The 26,277-nt window shown below is 42.9% G+C and overlaps 1 pseudogene; it reads left to right on the top strand.

Moving 5' to 3' along the window:
• Positions 1-678: 678 nt before the first annotated feature.
• On the top strand, positions 679-24,483 carry LOC102504407 (annotated as a pseudogene).
• Positions 24,484-26,277: the final 1,794 nt, after the last annotated feature.

Below are 26,277 nucleotides of genomic sequence, written 5' to 3'. Positions count from 1 at the left end.
CTCTGTTCCTTCTACTGCTATAGTCAAGGTCCACCCCTGCTCACAACTTCCTTTGCTTTCAGTCTGACCAGGGCCTGCCACTGTGTTGGCTGTGCAGGCCTCAGGCTCGACCCTGCATGGTGATGTCAGAGACCTCTGCCTTCTTCTGACTAGCCTTGTTTCCGCTGCCAAAGCCAACACACTTTCCCTCCACACTCTTTTCTGGGCAGCATGCCCTCGGTTAGAGAAGACGCAGTTACACTCTGGAGTGATATTTTTAAGTGCTACTTCTTTCTTACATTGTGCCTTGTAAAATGCCTCCTTGATTTCACATCTCAGGCAATAATTAGCACCTGGGAGGCTGTTATTAAAAGACAAAAAGGAAGGCATCCGCCTTCCAAATAATTTTCTTCCTCCTTGAGGTCTGGGTCTCATTGGACAAAAAGTCCAGGGCACATTGATTATGTTTCTCAGATTTGTTCTCTTCATTTTTACTTCTAGAAACTTAAAAAAAAAAAAAAAAAAAACCTACTCTATCAATATTTAACGATAGCAATTATCTTTAAGTGGCCAAAGTGCCTTCCATCCCGTAAGGCAGAAGGACGGCATTTGTACAGCTCTGGTATGAAGATCCTTGTTCCATTACATCCACTAAGGGGAAAAGACGTCATAAATAATTAACCACCTAAAACTGTTGTCATGAATAATGACATGGTCAGCCAGGACTTCCGCCAGTATGCAACCCAGGCCCGTGAGGATGCCTACCACCTGTTCCTGCACACACAGTCCTGTCCTGCTCGCTCCCGCTGCGGCCCCAAGCACCTGCTTCCACCCTGCTGACACCGCCTCTTTCTGAACTCATAGCAGCATTGAGAAAGGAGACCTGAAATCTTGCAGAAGGCACAATGTTTTCTAAAGGGAAACATCAGCTGCAAGCAGAGGCCTCAGCTGCCGCGGAGAAGCAGCCTGGACCCCCAGGGCCAGCCTCACAGGCTCTGCGAACCCTGGCCACCCTCTAAGCCTCTTCCCGAGGACTGATTGTCTGACCTCCACCAACAGGGTTCAAAAAGAAAGAGAAAAAGAAGCTGAGTTTTCATACCAAAAATAATTGAGCTTTTATGTCTTCCCAAATACTTCTAGAGCTCTAACCCAACAAAAATGTTCATAAAAATCATCGGATTAAAAAAAAATTAGCAGCCATCCCCTCAGCACCACAGCTGACTAGTTCTCCTGTCCGGACCACCAGTGTCCCGAGGCTGCTCGCTGCCGGCTCACTATTTTGTCCCACGTGGCGCTTTCTGCCTTTGCTACTGCAGCTCCTCCGAAGAACACAGCTCTCTCTGAGAAAGGAGTAAAGAAGACCAAGGGTCTATCACATCTGATCCTTCATCACCTCTTCCTGAACATGGGAGAAAAGCTCTTCATGAGGGAACTCTGAGAATTTCTCCCAGCTTCATCCTAAACCTGGAATCCAGGACCTCACGTGCTTTGCACTGGGTTTAGCGTGTTTTCTACTCAAAGACATCTGCATTGTCACTGCAGTGACCTTCTCTGCCACCGCAACGTTCTGGTGCTCATCTCCGCAACTAAAGGAACGTGGGTCACTTCCGGGAGAATCAGCTGATAAATCCAGCAGGTAGCAACCCGCTTGGCTGGAAGAGCGAAGCGAGCTCCGATCAAGCACATGAGGGTTTGACGGGTTGGGAAAAGGTAGCATGACTCGCCCCACTATCGGTCTGATGTCCATTAGAAAAAGATCGCTCGTAGTCTTGAAGGATTCTTGCCCCAAATGGCAGCATGATAAAGAATACAAGGCAGCAAAGAATCTCCTGGATGAACTGAACTTGGTGCAGAATATAACGTGTTAAAAGGAACAGAATCACACAGCCAGAGGGGTGGAGCAGAAACCCATGCCAGGCGTCTCTGCCTGGCAGCAAAGGAGACAAATGTCCAGAGCAACTCAGATTTGAAGGTGTAGCCGAAGATGCTTCTGTAAACGCATCTCCTTTGAGGTGAGAGAGCAAGACGCAGTTTGTAGCCTGGATGGTAACTAGTCTGTATGACAGTAAAACCTTCCTCTGTGCAGTGTTGGTCTTAAAACTACACCCTACCGTCACGGGAAGCGAAAGTTTGGAATTTGGCAGTACTTACTCAAGTGTCCTTCCCCAGCTCCACATTTTTTTCATTTTTCTGTGACTACTAATGAATAAATTGCCTTTAATTAAATGTGGAATGCTACTTAAGATTGTTAGGTTATGGCTTCAATTTATAACTCAATCTGCCATCTTGGGAAAAAAAAAAAATAACAGCTTAAGTGAGGTTGACAAAACTCAAGGAAGGGAAGGAGGGAAAGAGAGAGAGAGGGAGGAGGTTGGGAACAATCCACCTGTCTAAAAGTTCCACTAGTAATCTACACAATGGAATATTTGGGGGACCATTAAAATCATCTTCACACACAAAAAAAAGTTTATGTGGTGAGGAAATGTTCATGATATAACATTAAGTGAAAAAACAGGAAATAATATATTGTGAGACAAATTTTCTAAAAATAAAACAACTTAGCTCAGGTAAAAAAAAATCCCAAAATATTAACCTTTCTCCCCCTAGTGACATGATACAGGGATTTTTATATTTTTCTGTATTTTTTTAAGTATATAAAAGGAACTTTCTGTTCAGAAAAAGTGGTATTTTTTAAAGAATATCTCCATCAGAAGAGGGTTGATCAGGGATTTAAGCACATATGGAGATGAGTTAACGGATCAGAGAGGCAGACATTGGCAGTGACCGTCCCAGTACCACCGAGGTGTGACCCTGGAGATGGCAGCAGCGGAATACCAGGGACCAGTGCAGAGGGCTGTCACCGACTGATGCCATTCAGGATTCAGATTATGACTAACTCTTCATTTGGAGGCTTCATTCTCAACATTGTTGCTAGAAAAGTTCATTCTAGGCTCAGTTGCATTTGCAATGAGTAAGCGGGTAGTAGTTCTGACCTATCATTTTTCCCTCACCTGACCGTGTGTTGCGGTTTTCTGCAATGATCAAGACAGGCTTTACAAGCACAGGAGTTAGTCTTGTAACAAGACAATTTAACAGCAAGACAGTCCCTATCTCTTTAAATTGCACAGAAGAAAACTCCAGTGAAGAAATCTGTCCCCTTCTGGGAGAGAACAGAGGACTTCATCAATTTTCATCTTTCTCAAAAACCTTCATCTCGGTTGATTGTTCGTCTACCCACAGCCCTTCAGTCTGCTTTATTAGATCATAAACCCAACTTAATAGGATCTAAGCAATTTTAGGACCAGGTGAATTGTTCCCTAGTTTTCCTTTAATTAAAGAGGACTTCCTTCTTAAAGGGGACTCATGCCTTTGATTTTTTATTTTCTTTCTCAAAGAGGGTGTGTATAGTGTTTCTATGTACAGCTTACCTGCCGGCGGCAGCAGCGCCCGGGCGCACCAGACAGCAGCCTCCGAGCCACGCTGCTCAGGGGGCTGGGGGCACCGTGCACACGGTTTCATTGCATCCAAGGGGATTTGGGTTAACACAGTAGGTCGGCGAGGCTGAGGAGGGCTAGGAGGGTCTCCAGCGGACTTTTCAGAGCTATTTGACCTTAGGATCTCCGCACAGAACTTGCGCCCCACACCCTACCCTTCTCCAACGCACCAACATTCCTCCAAAGTCTGACACTTGCAGCCCTCAAGATTTGGATTCCTGCTCAGTATCTGTGTCTTCCCAGCGCCTGACAGAATTCATCCGCTACACAGAAGCGTGCTCAGCACCGCCACTTAACAGGCTCTGTGACAGGGGCTGGTGTGGCGGCTCTGAACAGGACAGACCCAGCTGCCCTTCTCGTGAAACTTCACTCGATAGGGAGAAATAGGTGAGTAAATACATAAACCCAATTTCAGCGAGTGTGAGATCGATGAAGAAAATAAAACAGGGTAGTGGAATAGAAGGTGATGGGGGCAAGCACTTAGGGTGGGTGAACAGGGACAGGGTCCCCCGTGGAGGAGGAAGTTAAGCTGGAATCTCATGCAGGGAAGGAGCTGCTGTTAAGAGAATAAGGGAGGTGAAGAAGAGAAGTGCCAGTTCAAATAGGCCTGGGGCAGAGGAAGTTTGGTTTGAGAGATGAAAAAGCAGGGAGCCAACTCGGCTAGAATCTAGGGAGAGGGGGGTCAGATGACATTAGAGAGGGGGACTGAGGCCGAATCATGCAAGATCTTCTAAGAAGGCAGCTCAGATTTCATTGTAAATGTGGATGGGAAGAGACCAGAGGCTGTGGCATCACTGTCTGAAGAAGCTCCCATCTCATCTATGAAACTCAGGAGGGAGGATCCTGGTCTGCATCCTTTCCCTTCAAGCCGCTCCCAGTGCTGGGATTTCCATCGGACGCAGCTCCAGGGAGTCTGCCCGCGATCATGAAGCACAGACAGGCAAGTCAGTCTTTCTGCATTCATTTTTCATCCAAAATACTTTCACTTTCCCTTTGGAAGGTATCACAAATGTTCATTGTGGTCAGGGAAAAGCCTACCCAAGGCCCGCATACCCAGCTGCCTAGCCAATACCTCCATGGGCGCCTCAAACTCAGTCACAACCCACTCCCACCTGTCCTCTGAAACCCAGCTCTCTTCTAGAGTCTCCCGCCCAAGGACCCACAGGCCCAACCTCTCCAGTTCCACAGGCCAGGCGTGTGGGGATTAGCCAACACCACGCACTCCCTCACTCCCATATTCAACCCTTACCAAGTCCTCCTAAGACTCCCTCACCTCCATCTACTCCTCTCCAGCTCGGCCACCACTGAGAGCTTGGATTTAAACCACCATCATACAGCAAGCGTCTCTTAACTGGCCTTCTCACAGTCATTTTTGTTCTCCTGAAATGCACTGCAGCCTGAATAACCTGAAAGGCCCTTAAAGCTCTGCAGGGCTTCTCAATATGCCAGGACAACCGCTAGTCCAGCCTGCGAGGTTCTGAGTGGCCAGGCCATATTACTTGTTCCAGGCTCTTTGCATATCTGTGCTCCAGCCATCCAGGCCCCTATAAGTTCCTCAAATCATCACGCTTCCTCTCATCTCAAGGTCTCTGCCCATGTTTTTACACCCCATACCTTTCCTTCACCTGGTTAATGCTTACTCATTTTTCAGATCTCCCCATAAGAAATCACTTCCTTAGGAAAACCTTCTTGGGTTTCCCTATTTTATTTTCTCGTAGCTGTACAGTTATTTAGCTCTTATGAAACAGTGGGAACACTGCACAAAATTAATCCCAGTGTTTTTATTTCACTTCTTGATACGTGCACATTCTAGCAACTCTACATGAGGCCAACTGACCAGTAAGAAAGGACTGAAAAAGACGGGGACTTTAGGTTGCCTGATTTTTCTCTTCCCTTTTACGTCACCATTCTCAGCGTAAGTAGCTGGCCAACACAGGGCAGTAACACAAGTGAAAAAGGACACAGCAGAGTTCTTTGGTGTCTTACATTTCTCGGAATGCTATCGCCAGCTTTCATCATTCAAAGCAAGTTCTGGATGAAATGGAAAGCGTGGCCTCTTGAGTAGGGTGGCCAGAGTTCGCAGATACAAATGCAAGACAAACAAATCTGGATCTCAGATAAATAAGATATCATTTTTTAGTATACGTACATCCCAAATATTGCACGGGACATACAAAACACTGCAGACCGGGGGGTTGAAACCGCCGAGATTTATTTCCCCAGAGTTCTGGAGGCTGGAGGTCCAAGACCAGGTTGCCAGCCCGGTGAGGCTCTGGGGAGAGCTCTCTTCCTGGCCTGCAGGTGACCACTGTCAAGGAAATTCACTGTCTTTTCCTTTCCTCTCACATTCAAAACGCTGCATACACCGGATGTGTGGGGTTCTTCCCTTCCTCCAACCAATTCTCTGATACCAGCTGAGTGTCCGACAGTTCAATTCAACTCCATCCAATTCTGACACTGATGAGAGTTAACACAGACCCCATGGGATGAAGACTCAGTCCCACGAGACCGCCTCCCACCTCAGATGTCAATCAAGTAGCAGGTCCCCAGGTTATCCACAACCTCTGCCAGAAGTGACTGTAATCCAGAGGCTCCCGTGAACCCCTCCTCAGGTTTGAGAATTTGCTAGAGTGGTTCACAGAACCCAAAAAACAGTTTACTTACTACTGTCAATTTATTACGAGTAATATTTTAAGGGGTACAACTGAACAGTCAGATGAAGAGATACATAGCTGAGATCTGGAAGGGTCTGTCCCGGAAAGGTTGGGGTGTGCCACCCTCCCTGCATGTCAATATGTTCACCAACCTCTCTCTGAACCCTGTACTTTGGGGATTTTTATGGAGGCTTCATCACAAAGGCATGATCAATATTAACTCAATTTCCAGTCCCTCTCCTCTCTCTGGAGAATGAGGGATGGGGCTGAAAGTTACAAGCTTCAAATCATGGCTTGGTCTTTCTGGTGGCCAGCCCCCATCCCGGAGCCCACTCACCAAGAGCAGCCTCCTTAGAACAAAAGATGCTCCCACCACCCGTCACCCAGGGAAATTGCAAGGCACTTTAGAAGCTCTGCGCCAGGAACAAGGGGCGGAGACAACTGTATTTTCTGTTATTTCACAACTGCTTCTTTGCGGGCTCCTCACATGGTGGCGAGAGAAAGAGAAAGAAAGCATGCTCTCTGATGCCTCTTCTTATAAGGACACGAATTGATTGCATCAGGGACCCATCCCATGACCTCATCTGACCTTAATTACTTCCCTGCAGTCCTTATCTCCAAATATCATCACACAGCGGTAAGGGCTTCAGCATATGACTTGTGGGACACAATTCAGTCCACATCTCTTGTGATCTTGATCAAACCCTAAACTACTCTAGTCTTCATCCAGATCAAGTTTCAGCAACCCTAGCCCACAGGCTTCCTGTTTCTGTCTGTAAAGTTTTATTGAAACTCAGCCATGCCCAATTATTTACAGATTGTCTATGGCTATTTTTGCACTACAGTGGCCCAGCTGAACGGTTGCAGCAGTGATCTAACAGCCTGCAAACTCTAAAATACTTACTATCCAGTGAAGTAAGCCAGAAAGAGAAAGAAAAATACCTTATGAGATCGCTCATGTGTGGAGTCTAAAATAAAAGGAACATAAATACAAAACATAAACAGACTCATAGACATAGAATACAAACTTGTGGTTGCCAAGGAGGCAGGGGGTGGGAAGGGACAGACTGGGAGTTCAAAATGCAGAACAGATAAACAAGATTATACTGTATAGCACAGGGAAATATATACAAGATCTTGTGGTAGCTCACAGCGACAAAAAAAAACAATGTGATAATGAATATGTGTACGTTCATGTATAACTGAAAAATTGTGCTCTACACTGGAATTTGACACAACATTGTAAAATGACTGTAACTCAATAAAAAATGTAAATAAATAAATGAATACAATACAATACAATACTTACTGTCTGGCCCCCTACAGAAAAAGCTTGCTGACCCCTTACCTTGGTGCCCCCCCAGGGCTCTTCCAGCGCTAACATTCTAGGGTCCTGTTCACACCTTCAGCTTAGAACACCTCTTAGTTCAAGCCTTCAGGTTCCACAGAAAGCATGAGTGGCCTAATGATTGTTTAACAAGTATCATATGCTTCTATCGACAGAGCTGTTCCCATTAACCATACATTGCAGCACTGTTATTAGGTGAGCTTAAGCAGACGTGGGATAAAGTCTTTACACATAGTAAATGCATCTTACATCTCTACAGCCAAATACACTCTTGTTAAATCATTGTTGTGGAGGCTCTGTTGAGTGCCTAACGTAGCAGGAAAAAACAACAGTGAGTTAGACATGTTCCGGCCTCACCGGTTTCCCCTCTCTGCACTTGTCGAGCGCCTCCAACCTGCACCACACACCTTGGCTTAGAGAGATGTGCCATTCTGAACGGCTCGCTAGTTGTGTCACTGGCATCAGCCTTGCACCCCCAGCTGGACAGTCAGTACGTCGGGGTCAGGGATCATCCTTCCTGAATCAAAAACGCACAGAATTAAAGAGGAGGAAGAGATATTAACAATCATAATCCAACCTTCTTGCTTCACACATAAGTAAACTGAGGCCCAGACCAAACAAGTAACTTCTCTTTCCTCCCTTTAACTATACCTCTTTTTTTTAAAAAACAGTTTTTATTGAGTTATAGTCTTTTTATAATGTTGTGTCAAATTCCAGTGTAGAGCACAATTTTTCAGTTATACACGAACATATATATATAAACATGCATACATAAACATATACTCATTGTCACATTTTTTTCTCTGTGAGCTACCACAAGATCTTGTATACATTTCCCTGTGCTGTACAGTATAATCTTGTTTATCTATTCTACATATGCCCGTCAGTATCTACAAATTCTGAACTCCCAGTCTGTCCCTTCCCACCCCACTCCCCCTAAATATACCTCATTAACGGTACCTATCGAGTGCTTGATTCAGAATTTCTGTTTTGCAAGGACTTGAAGGATTAGAGAAGGAAAATGGAAAAGGAAATAAGGAGGAAAAGGAAATTTCCTGGATCTTGACTTGAAAGGCTTTTGGTGGCATGTTCCAGAGAGCAATCTAAAACTCCAGGTTTTCATGTCTCTCTAACACAGCATTTCCTAACATGTACTGTGTAGAGCACCTACCACAAGAGATGCTCCAAGAACATACGGTCTGATAGTCAAACAAGTTTGGAAAAGGCCTCAGCCTGTACACCCGCGTGGACAACCACATGCGTATCAGCACAGCAAGGCTCCAAGAAGCTCTGCAGTAAATGTACCTGATTTACACTGAGATGCACAAGTATTTGGCAACAAAACAAATTTTTTTCATGCAACAGCTATCATCTCAGAAACAGAGAGAAATATCACAGGGAAGAGAGACAAAGTCAGACAAATCTGGAGCTTGGTTAAACACGTGGATAATTGCCCACCATCTAATGACAGGTGAAATCTTTCAAGTCAGGCCAGTACACTGAACAGACTTTCACTCCCACATATTAAATAGAACTGAAGCATTGATGTTCTTCCACAAAGAGAGCGGTTTTCTCCTTCTCAGAATGATCACAATAACATCTTTTCAATTAAAGCTAGAATCCACTCTATTTGCACCCAGATAAAAGAGCATTGAGTTCGTGAGGGCAGTATCTATCAGAATAACCAGGGATGTCAAATGATAAAAGTAACAAATTAATCGAGTATTTTTTGAGAGAAGAAAAGGTCTATTTAGGAACCACATGTAACTTGGTCTTCAGGCTTGGTCACAGTTCTAATGGAGCAAGCTGGTGTTTAAAACACTCCCAGAGACTCACACTGCTGGCCAAGATTGGTTAAAAGATATACCTTCCCACTTAACCAAAACATTGACAAGCACATGAAATAATAGTTTTCGAGACAGAGGACATAGGAAGCAAAGAACAGGGGTCCCTGAAAGACAAAACGGACGAGGTGAATGCTGCAACCACTCTAGCCTACTGCCCTCAGAGAGTCCCATGACACGACGCAGGGAGGGGAACCCTGGCAGAGCCCAGCCGACAACCTGAGACAACGAGATAGATCTGGGAGTATGGGAAGACCAAGACAGCTGGAGTCCACAAGACAGGATGCTGGAGCGGGGAGAGACGCACCGAGACAACTGCAGGTATCTGAAGAGGGTCTCCCCCAAGTGTGTGGCCGAGTACTGACGAGTGCGCGTGTGTGAAGAAACTACCTGGGAGGCCCCGGCAAGACCGCCTGAAGGGTCAAAGGCCGTGATGCCCAGCTGTTCCCACCACCCAGCGTGCAGAGACTCGTGATTCTTGGGGCACCAGGCGGAGAACACGGAGAAGTGACTTGCATCAACAATGGGGAATAATCAGCCCTAGACTAAATGCTGCTCTGCTCTCAAAGTCAACCTTAAAAGCAAGACCCAAAAAGGTCAAATGTTTTCAAGTAACACAACTGGGCCCGTGAACAAAGCTCAAAAATATTAATAGGAATCCAAAAATGTCCAGCATGTAACAAGGTAAAATTCAGTGTCTTATATCCAAACAGAAAATTACCAGACATGCAAAGAACCAGAAAGATACAACCAAAAATGAGGGGGGAAAGCAAATCAGAACTGACACAGATGTTAGAATTGGCAGACAAGACATTAAAACAGCTTTTATAACTGTATTTCATATGTTTAAAATGTTAACTAGAGATACGGCAATATAAAAAGATCCAAATGGAATTTCTATAGATGCATATGACAGTGTCTGAGATGAAAAATACACTGGCATGGAGTTAATGGCAAGTTACACATTTCAGAAGAAACGATTCAGTAAACTTAAAAACAACTGAATACAAACTATCCAAAATAAAACATACAGAGAAAAGTGAGTGTTTTCAAATGAACTAACTAAGCATCAGTGAGCTGCAGGAAGGCATCGGGTGGGATCCCACAAATGGGCACAGGTTACAGAAAAAAAAATTTAAGGAAATACTGAACCAATTTTTTTCAAATCTGATGAAAACGAAATACTCACAATTCCAAGAAGCTCAAGGAATCCCAAATATAAGAAATATGTGTAGTGATGGATATTAACTAAACTTCCTGTGGTGATCATTTCACAGTATATACATATATCAGATCATTATGGTGTACACATGAAACTAATTAAATGTTACATATCACTTATATCAATTTTTAAAAGAGCAAGTATAAGGGAAACCTTATGAAGGCACATTATAATCAAACTGCTCAAAAATGGTGATAAAGAAAGAAATCTTAAAGTTAGAGAAAAAAGACATACAGCATAGAGGGGAACAAAGATGACAGCAGATTTCTCTTTGGAAATAATATGAACAAGAAGTCATACTAAAAGAAGAACACTGTCAACCTAGAATTCTTTGCCTAACAAAAATATTTTTTAAAATCAAAAGCAAAATAAACTGATTTCACAAAAAGTTAAAATTTCTGTTTTTCAAAAGATCCTGTAGAGAGAATAAAAGGCACAGGCTGGGGAGAAGTATTTGCAAAGCAGCTGATGGATAAAAAGACGTGTATCTGGAATACATAAAGAACTCTCAAAACTCAGCTGTAAGAAAACAATCCATTTCTTTGATGAGCTAAATATTTGAGGAGGCACTTCACCAAAGATATACAGATGGCAAATGAACACATGAAAAGATAACTCGATGTAGTACCTATTACCTATATTACCTACTGAGCGGCTAAAATTTTAAAGGCAGACAGTATGAAGTGTTCACAAGAAGATGGAGGAACCGGAACTCCCTTACACTGCTGGGAATGTAAAATGGCACAACCATTTAAGGAATTGTCAACTGTTTTCTTAAAAAGTTAAACATATATGTACACATGATCCTGCCATTTACCCCAGCATATTTACCCAAGAGAAATAAAAGAGCATAAATACTTGTACATGCATGTTCTTAGAAGCTTTATTTGTAATAGCTGAAGACTGGAACACAATCCAAATGTCCATCGGCAAGGTGAATGGATAAACAAACTATAGTACATCTACACAGTGGAGTACTCAGCAGTAAAAAGAATGAATTACTGATAAACTTTATAACATGAATGAATCTCAAAATAATTACACTGAATGAAAGGATTCAGACAAAAAAAAACAGTGTACCCTGTATTATTCCATTTGTGTAAAATTCTAGAAAATGCAAACTAATCTATAGTGACAGAAAGCAGATCGGTGCCTTCCAGAGGAGAGAGGACAGGAAGGGAAGGAATGGTTGAGAAAGATTACAAAGGAGCATGGGGAAATTTTAGGGGAGGTGACTATGCTCATTACCTTGACTGCAGTGATGGTTTACTTGGTATAATTATATGTCAAGACATCATACTACACATTTCCAAAGTGTGCAGTTTTTTATGTATCAATTACACCTAAATAAAACTTTGAATAAATACACACACACACACACACACACACACATATACACTCCCTATGATGTCCCCCTCTGTGTCCTGAATGCTGATATGGAAATCCACTGTTTCTAATAAACACGTCTGGTATACATACAACTCAGAAACACTTTGGTATGTTTTCACTGCTATCTTCTTAAATAAGCCAAAACAAATATCTCTCTACGCAATGCACAGAGAGAGAGAACCTGTGGTCACCTAACCAGTTTCTAACGAGCTCCTTTCATGTAAGGCAAGACAGCTGACTGAATGCTACTGGAGACTTGCGGTGCTCACAACTGAATCTGTTGCACTCCAGCAGGGAACTGGAGTGCTGCCCTTATGGTCTAACATCCTACAGCACCTTGGTCTCTCACGAGACTCCTTTAAATCTCATAGATTCTCTGGACAAGAGAATGTTAACTTACCAACCAAGAAATCACCACAGGATCACAGAGACAATCTGAGACCAGGGATAACTTTGCCATCTGCGTCCGAGCCAGCCTCACCAGTCCCGGCAACCTGTGCCTACTTTATGCACAAGAGGCACACGGCCATATGGCAGAGAAAGTCTGTAAATTATCAGCTTTGAGACTAAAAAGATGAATGATGACAGAACTGCTGACACTTCACCTAAAACCTCATCTTGAGAGAAAAAGAAATGAATAACTAGCAGGACATACATCTTTTTGCAGTTCAGTGTTTCCCCTCCTTTCTCTCAAAGCACCTAAGATCAAAGTTTTCTCATGTATGTATTTTGCTAGAGTTTGAGTACTTAGCATTTTTCAAGAAAATAATTTGGGAAAGCGATTGAAGTACTTTTTCCAAGTTCAGATCTCTAAAAATTAACTGCTTCCTTAATTAAGAAAGCAATTGCTGGCAATTTTCAATTTACCAGGTGAGTTTCCAAATTCCCGAAGTTTTATGTGGTCGGTCCTAGTTTGGAATTAACAACTTCTTGCTCATGAAAACAGTGCTCTTACTTATCGATTCATCAGCAAACTTTTCAAAGGTCGCCTATAATATTGAATCCTTTGAGGATTCAGAGGGTACAAGACACTGTTCCTGTAGACAAAGAGTTTTTATTTTACTAGAGAAATATAGACATGCAAAAAGTAAAATAAAATAATAAATATATATGTAATATATATTGGTATATGATAAGTAGTATGAATACCATTTAGATCAATGTTTCTTAATCAAATTTGGCCCATGAGCTTATGAGCACTCCAGTTCCCTAGGACTTGTTTAAAATGCAGATCCTTTAGTCTTTCTCCAGCCGTCCTGAACCCTGATCTCTGGAAGTTATTTGTATGAACACCAAATTTTCATGACAATAGAATAAGTGATATATGCAATATACTGTAGAAATTTTAAAAAGAAAAAAAATCTCTTTCCCTATGGTCAGGGAAAGGTTTAAAAATTCAGAATTTATTAATAGGATTTCATTAAGTGGAAACTGAAGCTCTAAGCATTCCATGAAGGGATTCTGACTTCTGAGTAAGGAACCCCCAAAATCCACTCCGCCCATAAAAGCAGTAAGAATACTAACAAAAATCGCCAAAACACATCTTTTTTCAGAACTCTAGAAATTAGCCGAAAGCCTGTTACAATCCAAGGAGAGTTTATTCAAAAAAGTAGCTGAATCTCCATTAGAAACAGGAAGTTTTGTTTAACTTGCCACATTCCCATCCCCGTCTCCCAAGCTCTGCTGTAATCTTGAAAACCTGCAGCCTCGTGTTCACAATAGCCATGAAAACCAGCACTCTAGCAACCACTGGAAGGGGCGGAATGGATCAAGGGTTCCTCAAAAGCCCCCTCCCACTATTTAACCTATCTGGCAGCTCCCTGAAATCCCCCACTTCCACGGCTCACCTTTATCTGACCTGACTCAGAGTTCACTCAGCAAAAACTTGTTTCCCCTTGAGGCGTTGTTCAAAAACAATCAGCAGCAACTGTTTAATATTACTGCTGCCCGAGGCAGCAAGAACAGCTGGGACAAGGGAGAAGCTACCCAAAAAGCTTAAAAGGAAAGGCTGGGGAATGAGATGTCCATAGAGGACTTTGAAATGATCCAAGTTTTCAGGTCTCAGTCATTGCATGATGGCAAAAGTAAGGAAATCAGGAATAGCTGGTTAGGAAAAAAAGGGAAAGTATGAAGACTGTGATTTGGGATATGCGGAGCTTAAAGCCCCGAACATACACAGAGACCACCAGTAAGGGGTTGAAAATGTGGGACTGAGAGAGCCTGGGGAACGGGTGCATTCCTGCTTTATTCCTACCATCCTGGCATCCCACCCAGCTTGGCATCTGTCCCAGACAACAGTGTCCCATTCTGGTGCAATAAATTACATGGCTGCTTTATCACTGCGAGAGAAAGTAAAAAGATTAGAGGCGAGTTCACAGGGCAGAACACCGGGCAACGCCCACAATAGGTAAGAACAGGAGTAAAATCCAGTTGTGGAGACAGGAAGACACAATCAGGGCAGCAGGGAAGTCCTCCCAGAGACGGGAAGGCTGAGCACGACCGGGGAAAGATGGTCTGTTCTGATGTGCACTTCAGAGACCCCAGGAGAGCAGATCCCATCAAAGGCACATGAAAGGCACAACCCATTAAAGGTAGGTTATTAAAGGTACGATTTTTTTCGTCTTGTGATTCAAGAAAACAACAAGTTAGAGGACAGTTCGTTAGAGGACAGCCAGCAGAGACGAAGTGACAGAAGACAGAAGGAAAAGCCAAGACGACGAAGAGCGAGGTCTCGCTGGAGGTGAGGGCAGGAGGGAGGGCAAGCAGTAGAGACAGGAATTAAAACATCATGTAAATGGTAAACTTAGAAAAGTCAAGGAACTTTTCTTAAGAATGAAGGAAGGAAGGCAATGTTTGAAACAGTGAGAGACTGTGATAACAGATGAAAAGAGAAAGTGAATGTGCGGTCACTCCCTGCGGTCAGGAATGGCCCTTATTTACCTCGTGCCCCTGTGCCTGACCACTTGGATTCAAATTCCAGCTCTGCCACCAGTTCTGTTATTTCAGCAAGTTATGTCACCTCTCTGCGCTTCCATTTTCTCATCTATAGTGAGGATAATCAGGTCGCCATTGTGAGCTTGAGTGTGTATAAAACATCACTACAGGCACGCTAACTGAGTGCTTACAGCAATAAGCACTCAATTGTTACTATCATTTGCGTAGTACTGTTTGCAGCCACCCTGCTTCGCCCGATCACTGGGGCTGCCTTAATGTCCTATGAATGAATGAAATCAGAATCAAGGTCATCTGCTGGGAGCTAGGTTGTGGGAATGTTGTTAAAGAATAAAGATCGAAGACGATGAGAATTCTAGAACTCTACAGAAGGCAAAATTAAAATGACTAATAACTGAGGTCCAGCTGAAGGGGGAGTCTCCTAAAGCCAAAGGAAGCTGACGGTGACTGACACACGGTAAGGATGAAGAGGAGCCTGGGCAGGTGTGAGGGGATGTGAGGGGAAGAACAGAGCAAGCTAACGGGGTGGCTCTTCAATAGCCCCACATAACAAAGTGCCTCAGTTGCCCCGTAGGGTCTGGGAGGTCACATTAAGACAACACACCACGGAAAAGCATTTGCCAATTATGCAAACGTACCAGAGGAAGACGCAAAACGCCTTTGCTTTCCCATAATGTCATCCTTCAGTTAATTCAGTCCACCTCAGATAAGTATCTAAAGTTCTCCCTCTGTATTTCCCTCCCTTCCCACTCTCCCTGCACCACCTCATCTCTTCAGTTCTCTTCTACCTCACTTCCCTCTTTTCCAAGTCCCAGCTCCACCCAAGAGGGGCGATATTCCTGTGTAAAGATGCTTCAGGACCTTCAAATCTTCCTCAGTTAACATCGACATCTCTTGACAAAAGAGCAAACTTTTGATTTATTGCTACGTTAACAAAATCTCTACCTCTTTATTCCGATTTACAAAAGACCCCCTTCATACCTAAGATTAGAAAAGAAACAGAAGGTGGCAGGGACAAAGAAAATCCTGTCCCACCAGGTAACCATTTTAAGCACAAAGTTTGTTCCAGCCTCTAGAACAATGTCTAAACGTGACAGTTCCCTAATAAATGTTGGATGGATAAATAAATGACTAAATGCAAACTCCAAAGTAAAACAAGGCGGACTTGAACAACAATGACCGTCAGCATTCATGATAGCCTTTTGTTTGCTGACTCAGTTAGACTGATTGCCTTGAGAGTTTTAAGAGTCCCAACTTTTCACACCTCCCTGTATCCACATTCTTTGGTAACTGCCTTCTCACATTGACTCTGGACTTGGCCAAGTTATTTGCTTTGGCAAATGGGAAAGCAACAAATTGGACTGAGCCAAAGCTTGAAAAACACTTGTACATTAGCTGCCACTAACATGAGAACAAACCTGAGATGACCTGCTGGAGGATTGTGAGAAACAATGAAGCAGAGGGGAGCCGTGTCTGTCAAGGTCACCCGGGACCCACCAGCTACTACTCACCAGCTGGTCACCTAGATGCATGGCAGACCAGAGTCAAGACCAGTGGAACCAACAAATTCATGAACTACAATAAATGGCTTTGGGTTTAAACCACAAAGTTTGGGGTATTGAGCAGCAATAGTGAACTGATCCACTTCCAAACCCAAACCCCCCTCTGACTACATTAGACCAGCAGCCCCATGCACCCCTTTGAGGGGTGGGGGCACCATTCGCATCGCAGTCTGTGCTGTGCAAGGCAGAGCCTTCGCGGCTGTGCGCGGCAGCACTGCTGGGAGCACACCAGAATAAGCAAAACCCTCTCCCTCCCGCTTGCCCTTCACCTTTAATGACATAGGGAGAAAGAGAAAAGAAAGTTAAAGCCTGAGCCATGAATACTAACTGCATATTGCAAAAGGAACCATTTCGCTCGACTGAACGTTTCCAAACAAGTTTCAGCTCCTGAGCATTTTAAACACAGACAGAAAACAATATAAATAATGTATGTGTGTGTACGTATACATACACGCATACGTAGATACGCATGTATATCTATATGGCTCTAAATGAATCACAGCAAGGGACATTCTGAATGTTTAAATGGTGTGAATTTCTACACTCCTTTCTGGCTTTCCAGGCACCAGTCCCATCAATCTCTAAACCCTGACACCAGGCAGTTCATTGTTTTTCAAATTTATGACATTTTTCAGTCCATTGTTTTTAAACTGTCACCCTCAGTGGGCAGCTGGCACAACTCACTGCTGCTCTCAGAGCCCACCGAGCTCACCGCCCTAGGAGTGATGTGCTAGCAAAATTTCCAGCTGACTGATCTCCAGGATGTTATATACTCTCTGCGTGCTTCCTCTGATGACATCATTAGTTTTGTCCTCCACCTTTACTCCAAACAGAAATAATTAAGTTTGTGATCGTCCACCCCAAACACAGATAATGAAAATGAGGGAAACTGGAAATAGAACCAGTCATTCTATTCAGCCTCTTGGCAGGATGGAAGACTAACTCTCTCCCAGACATCCAATAGTTTTACGTTATCGTTGCAAAAATGTCTCTACTATGGCAGGATCTATCTGGTCTACTGAGAGACTATTCTGTATCTGGTTCTCAGTTTAAACAGGCTTATTTTTATCTGCTGAATTTTCTCATTTATTTTCTGAAATGCATGACTTATGGAGTTAATTCTCATCACAGGAAATGGCCTGATTTCTCCCAGGATTCTAAAACTAATTATATGGAGTTCAGTGAACATGGAAGTCAGTCCCTCCTCTCTGTCCTTGGCTGGGCACTGGGTGTGATGTCAGGGTGGAGTATGTGCCGGAATGGAGGAGGAGTCAGAAACTAGGTCCAGCTGACTGTGTCCCTAACAGGGGTGTGGCCCTGCAAAAGTCACAATCCTATCTGATCAAAGGTTTCTTAGCTACAAAATGAGAATTTGGATGATTTCCAAGATTTTCCTTTTATAGCACTGAAAGCTTATTATATTATCCCAGATTTTTTAGATATTTCCTTTTACTTTAGTAGAGAGTACATGCTTATTTCAACATTTACAGCATTTCCAATCAATATATTTCCTTATCTAATTGTATGCCTGCATTAAATTTTCATGAGTATATTTTTAGTTTCCCCTTCCATCTTGGGGTTGGGAGGATCTGAAAAGTAATTGAGCAATTCAATCATTCAACAAGCATTTATTGAGCACGTATTATGAGCCTGGGGCTAGGCTAGGGGCTTGGGAAAATAAAATGAAAATGATTATAATACTGATCTTCCTAATTATGTCTCTACAAAAACACTGAGGGAGAGACTTTGTCTCAGCCTCAACCCAAAGTGTGCATTTAGTCTACGAAAATGTTTAATTCAGCAGATCACTATATTATACAAAACCCAATAAGAGGGTAAAATGTTTTACTAAAATGGTGTTAGTAATACACACCCTCCAGTCCATTCTAAAGAAATACTGTGGAAGTGATTTGAGTTCTGAGAACTATTTAAATTAATTAAATTGCTTAGCACAGTGTCTGTCTGGTACAAGAAGAGCTACTGTAATTTTTATCTTCCTGCCCCTCCTTCCTTTCTTACCATCTCTTTTCCCTAAAATTAATCTGCCTTCTCTCACTCTTCCTGCCCCAGCTGTACTCGAAGGTAAACCACCGAAGCAGTAAAATCATCAGGCACTGGCTTCATCCCTGCTTTCAATGCCCCTGAAAAGCAACTGCCTTCTTTGCTTCTAACCCCACCACATTCCTGGCCCTTTGTTCATGACATGCTCCCACCAACATGACCTAGGAACCAGCAGGTGATAGGAAATCTGGTCTTACCTATGGTTCGCTGTGTATTAAGAAACCTGCAGAAGCTTGATGTTAACTAGGAAGCTAAATGACTCACACTGGCAGGAAAATTCTCCATCTGCTGCTCTGCACTCCCTGACAGCCTCAGGAAGAGAGAATCTGTTATGTGACCACATGTTTATACAACAGATCTTTCCGTGTTTTTGTTGCTCTGACTAATTGATTTAGAATGCAACTCTAATCTTCAGTGCCCCTCCCCCTAGGAACTAAGTCTATTAGAATTCAAGTTTAATGAAGACTCATTAATGGTGCTACATAAGTCACTAGAAAAGATAATTTACCACATGGAGAAAAGAAATTATTCAAACGGCTTTAAAACACAGTATTTGGCCACACTTATTTAATGAGATGTTTTCTAAGGACAAAAAAAAAAAACCACCTTAACCTTTATTCAGTCGTCTAATTGCTCATAGTAATATTGGTACAGTTATGTTTAACTATTCATATATGTAGTATGATGACGCTGTAGAAGAGTATGTTGTTATTAAGAATGGAGACTTTTCAGAAAAGGGCCAAATGTGGAATTTTTTAAATAAAAACTCAACAAAGTCAAATTTGAATTGGAAATTTCAGAATGGACTCATAGGGTTTTTCAATGCACATTTCATAGCTCTCGTCTACCCAGAAGTCCCGGAAGCCGTAACAGTCCAGTCATGAGCACCCTGTGATCAGATGTGGGACTCAAATGTGACCAGCCACCAAAAGGAGCTGGGCCTCCTTGGAGAAAGAGCTGATTTCCAGGCCGAGGGCAGGAGACAGTACAAGATGAGCTTGGAGCCCTCTGTTGCTCTAGAGAGGAAGGAAACCATCAAAGTTCACAGGGACTTGTCAAAAAAGTCACTGAAACCCACCTGAAGGGAACTGTTACTGGCCAGAAGTGGGACAACATGAGCATCAAAAGGCTGAGAACAAGAGAATTCCACTTGCCTGACATTTTGAGCGGGGAGGCTGGTCTTTTCCTGGCCTCGCACTGGAACTCACACCATCGCCTATGCTGGTTCTCAGCCTTTGGATTCAGCTGGAAACTACAGCCCTGGTCCTCCTGGATCCGCAGCCTGACGAATGCAGATCCCGGGACTTCTTAGCCTCTACTGTCGTGTGAGCCAGCTCCTAATAATAACAATGATTTTAAGCGTGATCATATTTGCATTTAAGAAAGGACGTGTTGGCTGTTTTCTGAAGAGCAGACTGGCAGGGGGTAAGACAGGGGTCAGGGAGACCGGTCAGGAGGTTGTCGCCGAATCACAGCCCATAGTCCATCTCCATAGCACCTGCAGCAAGGCACCCCGAGGCTCCTTCACGGCCATCACCCCTTCTGCCTTGAAGCATAGATTTTTCTGCACACGCTTTCTCTCTCCTTCCAGAACAAGCTCCTTGGAGGTGGGAACCAACTCTCACGTCGCCTAGTAATGACAGCCAGCACCCTGCACAGCTAACGTTTAACTCCACAATAACCACACATGGTAGCTATCATCCCCCATGTACCCATGAGGAAACTCAAATTCATAAATACGTACAGTTGAGTTGCAAGATATCTGAGTCCCATCTTATCAAGCTAGATTTTTTTTTAATGCGCTTGATGATGGGAAAAATAAGTTACCCATATTTCAGGGTTTTTTTTAAATTTCTAGAGTACTGCAGAGCAGGGGGCTTTTTATTTGCACCGTGAATGTGAGGTGCAATATGGATGGGGCTTTTCCACACAACAGTGTCAGTACTGAACCGATTTGACAGGCATTGTTGGGAGAAGAGGAAGAGGATGCTGGAGCCAAGGAGGAAACCCAAGGCCAGCCAAGAGCGTCAGCGGCAGTGCAGTTCCAGGAAACATTAACAGCTGGCATCACTCCCCGCCTCATCCATAATGGGACTGAGCCGCAACCCCGGTGGTTTTGAGAAACAAGAATCAGCAGAATTTTGCAGCTTTAATAGAATGTATAAGCAACTCAAAGTTTCGGGGAAGCCTTCACTTCATCACCTCAGCAGTCGCACCCTGACCTTGTGGCCGCTCTTTGTAAAAAAAAAAAACGCTTTATGTTTTTTCAAGTAAGTGGAATTAACATTTTTCCCTCTGTGGCATGAACTTGTGATCGATGAGTGCTTTAGTAGATTGCAAGTAGTTTTTCAATGTCACATTTCTATTACAGCGTTATGGAACAAAACTAATTGTCGTCAGGATTGGAGGCAATTCTATTCACAGCAAGATAAATTGGGTTTCTAAACTGTGATTTCCATTGTGTTACCTCTATGTATCATGAAAGTTACCCTAATGTGCACAGCAGTCAGGCGACTTACTTATACAGTGAGGTCCAGCTTTATGCCGAATCCATCATCTTTCTCTTCCCCAGGGAGGACAGAGGCACAACAGAAGCATAACTGCAGACCACCATCTAATGGAACCGGTTAATGCGGACACCCTGCTCTAAATATCAGCGTGAACATTCAAAGACTAGAAGAGAACAGTCTGTTCCCTAAGAAGATCAGACATCACTGTGCATTACCCCCTTAATCGCTGTGGAGTTTTGGTGCATGTGAGGCTCTCTCTCTCTGCTTCTGTAATAGTACTTTTTATACATGCATACAGTGTAAGTATTTCAGAACGTAAACCACCATCCATAAAAACAGCCGACCTTGCAATCTGTAAATTTGGACTCCACTAATCTTAACTTTTAATGCATTGGGCAATGTCTTGGGTGGCATTTTTACAATCTATATAAAAAAAGATTTGCTAAGTGAAGTAATAATATAAAAATATGATGGAAAACAAGATGGCAAGTGCGAATGTTCACACTGTTGTAATTAAAAGGCAAACTGGAAGCAGTTAAAGCTTAGGACCATGGACTCTAGAGTCAGTCCTCCTGGGTTTGAATCTTCTCTCACCACTGTCGTGATCTGGACAAAGTACTGTGCCTCAGTTTTCTTATCTGAAAAATGGAGACCATAATAATACACACTTCATAGTAGACTGTCATAAAGATTAGAGTTGGCAACACACTTAGGAAAGTTCCTAGCACACAATAAACACTCGGTGGTGGTGTTATTATTGTTACTGTTGTTGTTGTTATTACTCGGAAGCACCCTTTTTTAAAACAAATAAGTGATGAACTACTCATAGTTCTATCTCAGTCGCTCCAGCGGATTTCCTTAGAAGTGGTAGCAGGCAGTATCAGGTTGCCTCATTCACATTACTCAGTATCTCTGAAAATAAGAACACTGCAATCCTTTAAAAAAAAAAAAAAACTTTCTATAATTCAAACAGTTCTCCCCACTTATTTTTTATTGGTGGTATTTTCCTATATTTAAAATAAACCTGGGCTGTCCAGCCAATACCTGGGCCTTGTTGCTTTGTGTCCTGTCAAATCCTTATAGGATCTTGGAAAATATCACCATCCACAACACTCCCCACTATGAGGACACAAGATAAAATTCCTTCGTTTATGACACGGGTCATTTATGCATGTTGGAAATCATACTTATGTCTTACTTGCTAAATGCTAAAGGGAAAGGAGACGTTAGACCCCAGTGTGTTTCAGAAAGAGGTAAAATAGAAAAAAGTGCAAAAAAGTAACTTTGTCCTCATTCACTTGGATTAAGGAGAACCCATAATTATACAAAATGCAGTTTTCACAAGCAGCTAGTTAAAGAAGCTGTGCCCATATTTTGTGTCGATCGATGCAAAACTGCCAAATGATTTGTCCTAAAATTTAAATTTTTCTCTCTAACTAAACTGATTTTCTTGGGTCCCGGGAGTGCGCATTATTCATCCAGGTAGTATCTAGCAAATATAGAGTGCACAGTATTCACTGACCTAAACAAATTTGAATGAGCACATAGCACAGCACCGGGCTCAAGGGAGGCACTCAAGTATTTTTCGAATGAAGGAACCAGAGAAAGGTTGATGGAAACTGGTTCCAGGTGATCTGTCTTATTAGGTTGTAATTGCAATTAAGAAAGAAATATAGGAGGGCAGAATGGATACCATCCGCAAGTAATACACACACATACGTATCTAATACATGCATTCATATATACAACCTGAAGCAATTTCAATAATGACATTCAAAAGTAGCATGAACTTAAACGACAGAAGAAAGATCAGCAACTTATATAATGACAGCATTAAACAAATTGCCTTGGATCTAACCTACCATTTATAATAGCCTTGATCAGTTCTCAAGGCAGAAAAGTTCCCCAACTTACATCTGAAAAAAAGGGAAGAAAGTTTCTGAAATGTCTAGTGAGATCTAAACTCCTGTATCCCTGCTCACCAAACTCAGATGCGGAGTAACCACGTGTCTGCATCATTCCCCATCACTTGATCTGAGAGCTGAGCTCGGTCCTCCCACGTGACTCCAGATGGACAGGAAAAAAATCTCCCTTGAGAATTCTCAACACAAGCTGATTCTTTCAAAAGTTTGTAGCCCAAATTCATAACACCTCAGTAGACTGAGAAACCTAAAACAGGTACTTGAGGATAGGAGGGTCCCACACTGGTGGTGCCCCAGACATCCAGCAGAAACAAATGAAAATCCTCAAAGAACCCACCTTTCACATGGGCCTCAAAAATTCTCGTGCATAAAGTACAAAAAAATACGAACTCAGAGTCAAAAAGCCCGAACCACGGAAGGATTTAACTCACCGTGAATGAGAGCCAGCAGGAACGGCAGACGACAGAAACTAACCTATCAACTGCAGATACTGGACTAAATCTGCAAGTGTGTTTACTGTGTTTAAGAAAGAAAACGGGGGTTGAAACTGTGCCTGAGAAGAAAGACTTCAGGGGTCACAGGAAAAGGCGGAGTGTCCGGAGCGGTGGCGGGAAACAGGGCTCCCGGAAAGGGCTGGGCCGCCTCGCCCGCGGCCGTGGGGTCCCCGCAGCCGCGCCCCGCCCGGCGCCGCGCCCCCCGGGGAGCTGCAGGACCAGAGCACAGGGAGCGCACCCTCGGCTGCGGCGTCCGGGAGGATGAGCGCATCCGCCCCTCCACCCACACCCGCACCCGCACCCTGCTGGTGTTCCGCACGCAGGCGCGCTACAGCCTGAGAGATGAGTTTCCCCTGGTGACAACCAAACGTGGTTTCTGGAAAAGTGTTTGGGAGGAGTTGCTGTGGTTTATCACGAAATTCACAAACATTGAGGAGCTGTCTTCCTGGGATGCCAATGGGTCCCGAGACTTCTCCGACAGCCTGGGATTCTCCACCAGGGAAGGGGATTTAGGCCCAGTGTAGGAGGCATTTGGGATCCGAATACGAAGATATGGATTCAGATTAATTCGGGTCAGGGAGTAGACCAACTGTAAACGGTGGCTGACATGATCAAAACCAACCTTGACGACAGAAGAATCATCCTGTGTGCTTGGAATCCCAAAGATCTTCCTCTCCTGGCCCTCCCCCCGGGCCATGCCCTTTGCCAGTTCTAGGAGGTGAGCTGTCCTGCCGGCTGTACCACTGGTCTGGACACAGGGGCCTGGGTGTGCCCTTCAACATCGCCGCTACACCTTACACCTACATGATCACACACATCACAGGCGACTTTGTACGCACTTCAGGAGATGCATACATTTACCTGAATCACACTGAGCTGCTGAAATGCAGCTTCAGCAAGAACCTAAGCCCTTTCTCGAAGCTCAAGATCCTTTGAAAAAGCTGAGAAAATTGATGACTTCAAGGCTGAAGGCTTTTCAGATTGAAGGCTACAATCCTCATCCGACTATTAACATGGAAATGGCTGTTGAGAGTGCTCCTTTTTTTTTTTAATTGAGTTATGGCTTATTTTAAATGTTTCAGGTGTATAGTGGGGTGATTCGTGTGTGTGTGTGTGTGTGTGTGTGTATTTTTGTATCCATGCTTTTTCAGATTCTTTTCCATTGTAGGTTGTTGCAGGGTGTTGAGTACCCTGTGCTGTACAGGTGGGTCCTTGTTGCAGTGTGTATCTGTTGGTCCCAAATGCCAAATTTATCCTCCCACCCCTTTCCCCTTTGGTAAACATGTCTGTTTTCTATGTCTGTGAGTCTATTTCTGTTTTGTAAATAAATTCATTTGTATCATTTCTTTTAGATTCCATATAAGTGATATTATATGATATTTGTCTTTCTCTAACTTACTTAACTTAGTATGATCATCTCTAGGTCCATCCATGTTGCTACAAACGGCATTATTTCATTATTTTTTATGGCTGAGTAATATTCCATTGTGTATATATACCACATCTTCTTTATCCAGTCATCTCTTGATGGACATTTGGTTTGCTCCCATGTCTTGGCTATTGTAAATAATCCTTCAGTGAACATAGGGATGTATGTATCTTTTCAAATTAGAGCTTTCATCTTTTCCAGATATATGCCTAAGAGTGGGATTGCTAGATCATATAACTCCATTTTTAGTTGTTTAAGGAAACTCCATCCGATTGTTTATAGTGGCTGCTCCAATCTGCATTCCCACCAACAAAGTAGGAGGGTTCCCTTTCCTTCACACCCTCTCCAGCATTTATTTGTTGACTTTTTTAAAAATAGACTTTATAATGACCTTTAATGAAAAAGAATATGAAAACAAAAAATAGACTTTATTTTTTACAGCAGTCTTAGGTTCACAGCAAAATTTAGAGGAAGGTACAGAGATTTCTCATACACCCTCTGCACCCACATGTACATAGCCCCCCATCACCAGCAGCCCTCACCAGAGTGGCAGATTTGTTACAACTAATGAATCTACAGTTGGCACACTATTTGTAGACTTTTTGATGACGACCATTCTGACCCGTGTAAGGTGATACCTCATTATAGTTTTGATTTGCATTTCTCTAGTAATTGGTGATGCTGAGCATCTTTTCAGGTGCCTGTTGGCCATCTATATGTCTTTGGAGAAGTGTCTACTTGGGTCTTCTGCCCATTTTTTGACTAGGTTGTTTGGTTTTTTAGAATGCTTTTAAAGAAGTTGCTTGAAGAATATTTACACTCAGGTAAAAGTTTACTTTGCTCTAAAGGAAGAAGGAATTGGGTCAAGAACCTGTTGTTGACCTATCAATCATTATTCATTAACTTTTAAGGATGTTGCCACTGGCAATCAGAATTGTGCTAGTTCTCTTAGTAATAAAAGGTCCTAAAGTTTGGTTAACCCACTTAAGATGTATGAAAATGTCAAGATTGCAAATAAAGTCAGGAACAAGAAAATTTATAAATCTTAACAAAAACATGTGCGTGCATTTCAATACCATACTCAGTCTTCCCAGTTCAAACTTCATAATGTTTTTATGAAGATGGTCAGCGAATTTCAAGAATTATATATAATTATTCCCTCAAATTTGAGCAAGCTAACACCACCAGTCACGGTAATGCCTGGTGTGGTTATGACCACTTAAAGTTATATTTGTCTTACATCTTGCTATAATAAAGAAGTGTTCTGCATTCAAAAATAAATAAATGAAAAAGGATTAAGACTTTAGAAAATTTTAATAGAATCCTTAGAGATGAAAAATATCATAATCGAAATTTAAAATTCAATGAACAAGTTTATTATGTGATTAGACTTCCTGAAAAGACAATTCCTGAAATG

This window comes from Camelus ferus, chromosome 12 (assembly GCF_009834535.1).
Source record: "Camelus ferus isolate YT-003-E chromosome 12, BCGSAC_Cfer_1.0, whole genome shotgun sequence".
In the NCBI taxonomy this organism is placed as follows: Eukaryota; Metazoa; Chordata; class Mammalia; order Artiodactyla; family Camelidae; genus Camelus; species Camelus ferus.
Note: the sequence above shows the minus strand (reverse complement) of the source record. Positions and strands in the feature narration are given on the sequence as shown.